This window comes from Trachinotus anak, unplaced genomic scaffold (genome assembly GCF_046630095.1).
Source record: "Trachinotus anak isolate AG129_WGS33_773 ecotype Australia unplaced genomic scaffold, CSIRO_AGI_Tana_v1 ptg000003l, whole genome shotgun sequence".
Lineage (NCBI taxonomy): Eukaryota > Metazoa > Chordata > Actinopteri > Carangiformes > Carangidae > Trachinotus > Trachinotus anak.
The window spans coordinates 1,608,557-1,617,650 of NW_027273854.1; the positions used below are offsets into that span (position 1 = coordinate 1,608,557).

Sequence of the window (9,094 nt, forward strand, 5' to 3'; positions counted from 1 at the left end):
GCCCAGTCCTGACACACACACTCAGCAGCTCTGTGCGCCCTCAGGGGTAAGGAAGGGCTAAGTGAATCAATGTGCTGCACACAGCTCTGGCAAGAAGTCACAGCACAAATGAAAACGTTAGACATCTTTTATGTTATATTATGAGACATGGAAATTAACTTTTGGTTCATTATGAAACTGCAGTAGCACAAATTTAGTCCAGGTGATGAAAGGGAAACACTGTGGCACACTCTGCTTGTGCGTAACATTGTGTGTCTGCACTCTGTGCACGTGCCTATTTAGGTGCATATTACTATCTTGACAATGTGCCTTTAAAATAACAGTGAAACACTCAGCCACTGACCAGGTTTTTGTTGGTCAGTCTTGCAATCGTCTTAAAATAGCAATGCACCAACAATGTGCCTGACCACACCTCCTTTTAAGACCAACGCGCCCATGGGCGCTCAGATGGGCGCAAGTGTATTCGCTATTTAAACAATGTGGGCGCTGGATGGGAAAATGACAACTGCATCCGTCTGTAACTAGCACTTTGCGCAACTTGTGCTTTGTGCCACTTTGCCCGGGGTGTAAGATGGGGCCCATTGTTTATCACAAAGTAGTTAGAGCGCGGAACCCTTCCTTAAACAGCAAATTGTTCTTTATGCATTTCTGCTTGTGTAAAAATAGATAGATAAAGAATTTGCCCTCTAGTCTTTAAGCTAAGAGAAGTTAATCGCCTCAGAGTTCCAGTTCCACACTTAACAGCCAAAAGATTGGTGTTGACCTTCTCATCTAACTCTCAGAAAGTAAAGCAAAGCAAAGCAGAAAGCAAATAATGTTGAATTATTCCTTTAACATAGATGATTTCCAGAGTACTAAATATCACTCAAGCTTTCATTAAAGGGACCTTACCCCAAACAAAGGAATGTACCAATCTTTAGAAATAAGACATAGATATGTAATTTGCATTACTGCACATTGCATTGCATTCATAGGTATTCATAGAGGCGAGGCGCCTGCCCCTAGGCATCTTCACTAGACGTCTGTCCTCGCGAATCCTCTGGTCTTGAGACTTTTCTCTACCTATGTTTTGAGCAAGGCAGTCTGCTGCTGCCTGAGCAGCGAGAGAAGAGAAGAAGCTTATAAAAGAGAAACAAAGGAAACAGGTGGTTAGAGGAGGGAAGACTGAAGATTTATCATCCAGCCGTGGAGTGGAAAGAAGTGCTGCTAGTCTGGAGAGTGGGTTTCCACTTCACTTTAATTTGGTGTGAAGTGTTTGAGACACACGAGTGTGGTTTGGGGAGATAAATGGGAAAGCCAGGCTTTTTCCGTTGACACCTCTCCGTTTTCTGATCTATAATTAACTCTCAGCAGTATTTGCCACAGTTAGTTGTTGACAGGTTTTAGTGGTAATTTGCCGCACACTGATTCTGTATTTGAAGTGTGTCTTGTTTTGGGTAAAATTTTTAGCCAATGAAAGTTTTTTTTTTTTTTTTTTACTGACACAACTGGAAGCCATCAGTTCTGATTTTTCATTGAAGGAATATTAATGACAGCAGCTACGTTCTTCACAGTATGAAGCTGCATTGAAGGGTATGTCAGGGGATATCTGCCATCTAGTGGTACAGATGTGTGCAGATGTTTTCCACAGTTCTTTCCGAGACTCCTCTGCCTGTTTTAGTGACAGTGGATACAGAAGGGAAGCTGCCACTCTGCTGCGGCCCATGATTAAAAACCGCAAGTGTTCAGCATGATAACTGGGACTAATATTAGCACTGGATGAACTCAGCTTTTATATGATATTTTTAGATCTAACAATAGCTCTGAGGAATCTGTTTGAACAGTTTTGACTTGGTAAATAAAGAGCTCAAGATATTTCTAAAAAATATTTTAAAAAGCTTGGCAACAAGTTCCTGTCTTTTTTTAAAACACCTTACATTTACAATTCCTAAGATATTGCACATGTCTGTGTGTGTTCTGAAGACAAATCCTTTGTGATGGCTCAGAGAAACCAGCACTAAATGGCCTGTTTACCTGAATTGAATAACTTGGTCCTCATGTTCTGAGGTCAGTGATACATTAATGGCTGTTTTATTACCTTAGCATGTTAACCTGAAGCGCTGCTTACTGTCTAAGAGGAAACCAAGGAGCTGCATGAAAATGATTACACTGCAATTATACCAGCCACTTTGTTGCGGCTTCTCACTGCCCAGCTGTCTGATGCCTGCTGCCAAGAAATGGATTCGTTTCACCGCTCCTCTAATAAGACTGTTCGACCAGCAGCGTGAGCCCCAATAAATGAATGAAAGCTGCAGAGAGGGGGACAGAAGGAGATTAATATTGTCAGACCGTGGTGTGTCTCTTCATCCCTGTCATAGAAGGAAAACTGACAGAAGCAAGGGGGGATTCTCATTATCTCTGAAGAGCAGTGAACAGCCAGAAGACTCAGCACGGTCAAAACCTGTCAAACATTCTCACACAGGACAGGACAGCGTCAAACAGAGTGTTTTGTATCCCCCGGAGGGCAGAAGTACAACCCAGGCGGTAATAAAACTCAGACAGACCATGTTGGTCCTGTAAACGTAATCTGCAAAGTGTTAATTACAACCTGGCGCCTCTGTGAAGCTGTGTGTGCTGGAAGTCAGCTGAGTCGTCAGCGGCGTCCTGATCTCCTTCCTGAACAACACGGCCCGAGCCATGGCGACAGCCTTGGAAACGAGATTTTCTCTCTGTTGGGGAGCCTGTTTGAATGGGCTGCTTTAAACAAATTAAGAGCCAGTCAGATGCTGTGTTTGTGTGACCCCCTTTCTCCTCAGGGGTGGAGGGGGGGCGCAGCCAGAGATCCTGTGTTGTTTACTGTCATTCATGTGGAGGGCTGAGGGTTTGTGTGTTTACCACACACAACTACTCGCAGATGACACTCAATGAAAATGCTCTTTAAGCTGCATTATGGCCCACACAGCACTGATACACCACAGCTATAGAGCTGCAGTGTTCAATCGATTAATCGATCGGCTAAAAATTAATCCACGACTATTTGTATAATTGATCACTCATTTTCTCAAGTGAAAAAAAGCAAATAATTCTGTGGCTTCAGCTTGTCCACTATGAAGATTTGCTGCTTCTCTCTTGCATGTTTGAAAGTAAACTGAATGTATTTGGACTGTTTGTTGGATAAAACAAGGAATTTTCACGAGTCACCACGGACTTTTCATGGACAAAACATCAGTCAGTCGAGAAAATAATTTGCAGATACACACTCATGAAAATATCATTACCTGCAGCCCTACATGGCTTTTCTACTTTATGCCTACTGTTTCTGGTCATTTACATTCATCAGCTTTCAGCTCTGCTTTATCCTGCAGAGCATGAAAAACTGTTTTTATGCATTTACTCTGGTTTTCAGGAAATTCTCATCTCTCTTTGGTAAGACTTAATTCAGAGACATCTCTCTCTGTCTAGCTCTCTCTCTCTGTAGCCCCAGAGGACAGGTTTCAGTCAATGAGCCCCTCTCTCAGATTTTTGTTATTTTGTTATTGTGTAATGGGCCTCCAAAGGTTGATGGATGGCTCCTCCACAGGTCTCCCTGAGGAGCAAACCTTCTATCTAGACATTAATCTACCACTGTGAGACAGACACGCTTGTTTAGCTAGCACAAAGCCCAGTAAGCTGTTGTCTCTGAGAAAAAGCTGGCCGTCTCCAGAGCCACTGGAGGCTGCGATGGCTGGAGCCAGAGTAATGACCTGTGAAATTCACCGATAGAGTTGTCCTGTTGCACACAGGTCCGCCAGCGCCAGGCCTTGTTCGTGGCCTGTTGCTGATTTATCAGTGCACCTCTCCTGGTGCCACTGGCTTTATGGAGTTGACCAAAGGACCCTGGAAAATAAATGCTGTATTTGTGAATGTCAGGATTTGGAAAAATCTGTATAATACAATTTTTTGACTTGTTTTGGTCTAGCAGAACAACTTGTAATTTATATGCTGAGAGACATTTAAAAAAGTTACACAATAAGTCATCGTTTCTAAATGATTTGGTTTAGCTGTCAGTATTTGAGCCCCATTTCCACTGGTGTATTACAGCAGTGGTTTCAAATATTTACACTGCTCTGTCCTGTGAAATAGTCAATGTTTTCTCTCCTCCTCAATCAGATTAGGATGTGAGTCTGAAAGTTAAGGCGAGGAGCCTTTGAAGGTGGTAAGGAGAGTAGCTGTGTCTTCCCCAGAGCAGATTATACAAAGATCAGAAGGGCAAACTTCCTGCTGGCACCTTCTGTCTGGTAGATACAGTTTGACTTTGTTACCTCAGCTTCACAGCAGAGGGAGATTCCTCCTTGTTCCTGCCCTGTGGGTGTTAAAAGAAACTGCGCGCTGGGAGAGAAACAGATTTTCATGTCAAAAACTGCTTTTGTGCAATAACTCCTCAGTCTCTTTGTTGTACTGGCTTGTGTCTCTTTTTTTGTCTATTTATTTTTTGGTATCTGCTGCTCTCTTTGCTCTTTTGTAATGGTGCTCTGCCACGTTGTTGTTACTTGATCATTAGTGTTACACTTCAAAAACTATGATTCACAACGTAATATCTGTATATTCATTAGTGAGTCTGCAGCCAAGCTAGTTGCTGTGTGATGCTGCACAGTGGTGTTTTGAGCAGAACAGAGTGCTGCAGGAATGAGTCCTAAAACCCAGAAATTAGTAATTATTTTAACACTTCCGGTTCCCTCGTCCCAAGGTCTATGGGTTTTTGAATGGGTTTTTGGTTGGATGGGTGAAATAAGATCTGTGGTTACACAAGCTCAAGACATTTTCATGTTTTATTCTATGACATAAAATACGTAAGTAAATCCCCCAGTCATGGTTTCTTTAAGCTTTTACGTCTCGTAAAAAAGGCTGGTTGCTAACAAGTGGCTAATTGAGACTACAAAGGTTGTTGGAGACATTAGACATCATCACGCCAACCGTGAGAACGGATCTGCTCACCACTCCACCTTTATAGCCTTGTTGTGTTTCTACTCAGGCTCTTACAAACTGTTATTAATTTAGTCAGAAGAAAGGCTTTTGTAGAAGAGCTCAGAGCTAAATCAAACTACAAGTTGGAAGTTTAGCGGTGATGACATTAAAATCATGTGACCGTGGTGTAGTTGGTTTATCTCCTAACATGAGCTTTTTACTGCTGCTGAGGCTTCAAAAATCATAAAGTGGTGTCATTAGTGAAGATTATCCTGCTGAAAAAAATGTGTCAAGATCAGAAACTTTGTGCAGTCATCTAAAAGAACATGTAAAAATCCCATTGGCTTTTTGTTGAGGGAACCGGGGTGATGCTAACATCTTGATTAGCCTACAAAAGTACATCATCCCTGCAACACTTGTGTGCTAATGCAAACATGCTAATTTGCTGATGTTTATCAGGTATAATCTCTACCATGTTCCCCATCTTAGTTTAGCATGTTAGCATGCTGTCATTTATTTATCAGCACTAAACACAATGTTCAGCAAAGGCTGTACTTTCAGGTACAGTTTTTCACATGTGTCAGCATCTGTACTATATTTGTTAATATTTCAGTCGGGACCAAAGTGGTAGACCAACCAACATGCTCATCCCTAGATCCATGCTGCTAGTCAGTAATAAAAAATAAAAATAAAAAGATAAAATAACAAATAAAAATGAATGCAATCCATGTTGGCTCATACATGAAGATAGGACATAATTCATTCCTTTCTTAAGCTTCCAGCTGGCAGCTACATTATCAATACCACATTTCTTTGTCTGGCAAACACTGAGAATCTATCACACACTTTTAATTTTGACCCCTTGCTTCTATCTGAGCCTCCCTAAATCGCAATAAATTGGTTGCTGTTACCCAACGACAAGAGGAAGTGAAAATATTACTGTTATTCTAAATTCACTATAGTTGTTCTTCTTTCAAAGTTCATTTATTTTAGAATTCCTTATGCATTTATACTGGAATTATTAAGTATCTTGGGTTTGTTCATAAATGATAACATTTCCTTTAAATCATACCCGGCTCATGATCCCCACACGCCTAGAACATTTTTTTATTAGCTTTAAAGTAGCTGACTCTTTCAAACATGCTCCTGTTGGAGCTGAGAAAAGCAGAAAGAGTTCTGACAAGTTCTGACCCAGCTCCAGCCTTTTCAGTCCAGCCCAGACTCAATATAAATTATTTCAATGTGTTTTATCTTTTCTGCATCAAGTTACCAGCTCAGTAATTCAAATCTCTCAAGAAGTACTCTCAAGTTAGTTAATTGAAATTTTGGTTCTTTGTTTTTATTACTGTCATTTTATGTGTGCAAGTCAGGTTAATTCTTTTTGTGCAAAATGGCTCTGACACGTTTTACAGGTAGCTGAGTGGTGATTGAAAAAGTGTTTATGGAGCCAGAATGACATCAGATACCGTGACTAATCAATAGGTTTCTCCCTGCCTGCTTGCCCTTCAGGTGTCCGTGAATTCAGAAGCGAGGAGGCGGAGTTCATCTGGTGTAATAAAAGTAAGCTTGGAGGAAAATGTGACAGATGTGGAGGCCTGTGCCAGCGAGAAAAGCGAGAGTGGGACTGTCAGACATGTCGACTCCGGCGTAGTGATGGATGGAGAGTGAGGTAAGACAGATGACATCGTCTGTCTGAGGCCATGTTGTCATAGCGGAGGATTGCCGCTTGTCTTAACCTCTCAATATCAGAGAGCAAACTGAAGTTTGTTTACACTGCTCCAGTGGAGTGATTTAGAATGAGGGGCGAGGGAGACGTGGGTGTAGAAGGTATGCTTGCTGGAGGGTCGGATCAGGTTTCTAAACATTCCCTTTGAAATCGAATAGCAACCATCCCAGGCGTTTTAAACTCAACCAGCCCCATTTGGTAACAACCCTCAAGGTAGAGAATGGTCCAAACACAAATACAAACAGAGAAAATTAAATATCAATATCAGTATTAGCCTTTAAATCCCTATATTAGTCAACATCCAGCCTGGATTCTGGCCACTGAAAAAGAAGAAAATAAAAATGTGAGTGAATTACTGCCTCTAGTTTGTTATAGAGCCAAAATAAAGCAATTAAAAAAACAAAATATCATTGGTGTTGTTTACAGAGAGGCATTAACGTGTGATAAGTAGAGGACCGTCTTTTGACAATACTTTGTTTTGTATTTTTAATTCATGTAATGAAGTTGATCGTCTCCCTGTGGAGGTAGGTAAATTCTTCTCTGCTAACAAAAAGGTAAGAAAAATATGTCCTCAATCATGTCTTTTGTTGCATCCTTTGTATCAGCTGTTTACTTTCAACAATGCATAGTGGAAACAGCTCATATCTGACTTTTAAACAAAGGCCAGGGAGAAGCAAGGAGCTGATTGATTTACGGCATCTTGTGTTGCTAAAACAATAAGACGTCCTGGGGAAAAAAAACAAAAACATCCCTGGAGATGAACTTGCTGAACACTCTTCATAACAACATGGTTTGGGGTGTGTGTTATTGCGATGGAAGATGGATTGGAGTCTGGCTTATTTTGCCAGGAGTCAGGTGTGGGGTGGGTGGGGGGTGAACGGGGAGTGTCGAGGATTGGGGTTGGTGCATCGGCAGTGGGGCTGAAGTGGGGGTTTAGGCTCATTTCCAACCTCAGCCTGAAGTCAGAGCTGGGCTGGGTTGTTGGGTGTGTGTGTGTGTGTGTGTGTGTGTGTATTGGCTAGGGGGGGTGTGGGGTTGGGATTACACTGTCACACTGTTCATACTGTTTATGCATACCAGGCCACTGTGAGTGCCTCTTTGTCGCATAAGTGTTTACTTGAATTTATTTTGGGAGAATTCCACATGACTGGGACGGGGATCTCTATAAATTATGGAATCGAGCGCTTTGTGTAATGATAACTTCTGTCAGTTAGTCAGGCGCTGTGACAGTGTTTTTAAGAGTATGTAAATACAGGGGTGGTGAAAGAGGGAGAGGGGCGTCTGTGTTGAAAAGTGCTGCAGACTTTCTTGTCCATTTTGTCTCTTCAGCAGAACAATAACAATGTGTTCAATGTGTTTAGTTTATGCTATGTTACACTTCATCTCCACTGCATTTCAGCGGGAAATAATATTGTACTTGTTACTACTTATTTTATTGATTCAGTTTTTACATACAAAAATGTGATCAGCTTATAAAATCTGATCCATTGTTACAGACTGAGCAGCAATAGCTCTACGCCCATAGTATATTTATAATAATAACACCCTGAAAATGGTTATTCTGCATCAAGAACACCTTAAATTTAATGTTTAAGTAGATCTTAGTCATAAACCTTTGTCCTTTTACTTAAGAAAGATTTTGAATGCAGGTGTTAACTTGTAAAGAAGTAAAATATCTAAATGCATCTTCCACAGCTGCTCAGAATAAAACATGTCTTGCCTGTAGCTGCATAACTGAGTTTATACTGACTAGTTGTATTCATAAGGACTCTGCACTGGTAATGATATATGACCCATATAGCCACCATAAACCTTGAGATTACCATGCATTAGGGCACAGTGATCTCATCATCCAGATCAACAGGTACAGTGTGCCTTACAATTATTTTTCTATTAATTACATATTATTTTCACTTTTAATTAATTGATTGATTTTTAAGTCTCTGAAATCGGTTCAGTAGAGAGAACATAGTACTTTTCTTATCCATTATGGTTATAGGTCACGCATACTACAGGCGGGTCAAGTGTGACACGACCCACCAGGGATTAATACAACAAAATGGCTAGTGTTGGTGACCGTCTGCAGCTGAGGATTGATGGGAGACTGTTGAAACCATCAGACAGACTGGCTGTATTGTCCTCTGCCCTGTCAGAGAGCCTATTCTGCTGTTACTCAGAGATTTGATTTGATTTGAAAGCTTAAGTGCCAAATCAGAAGCTGAGTTATTCTGCGGTTGCCTCCAGCCCAGAGCTCAACTGTTCTCAGTGGATACCACTAGTTTGTGGGTTAGAGACACAAGGTATTACACAGCCAAGCCATACACACCCAATACCTATACAGACCTGGGGCAAATCAAATGGAATGAGAGGCTGAAATTTGATCACTGGCTGTATAGTCAAAGAGTTTCCAGTGTTAACAAGATCATCAGTTAAGGATGTAGTTGA

General features: G+C 41.2%; 1 protein-coding gene and 1 long non-coding RNA gene across 4 annotated transcripts in view; one reads left to right on the forward strand and one right to left on the reverse strand.

Moving 5' to 3' along the window:
- Positions 1 to 9,094, reverse strand: part of LOC139610863 (uncharacterized) — a 368,988-nt gene that overhangs the window by 55,766 nt on the left and 304,128 nt on the right. The gene's annotated exons all lie outside the window — the stretch shown is intronic.
- LOC139610748 (RNA binding protein fox-1 homolog 3-like) overlaps positions 1 to 9,094 on the forward strand; it is a 471,093-nt gene that overhangs the window by 44,571 nt on the left and 417,428 nt on the right. For all 3 annotated transcript variants that reach the window (XM_071465101.1, XM_071465099.1, XM_071465103.1), the window contains exon 4: positions 6,433 to 6,592. The gene's annotated coding sequence lies outside the window, so the exon portion shown is untranslated. The remainder of the gene's footprint in view (positions 1 to 6,432; positions 6,593 to 9,094) is intronic.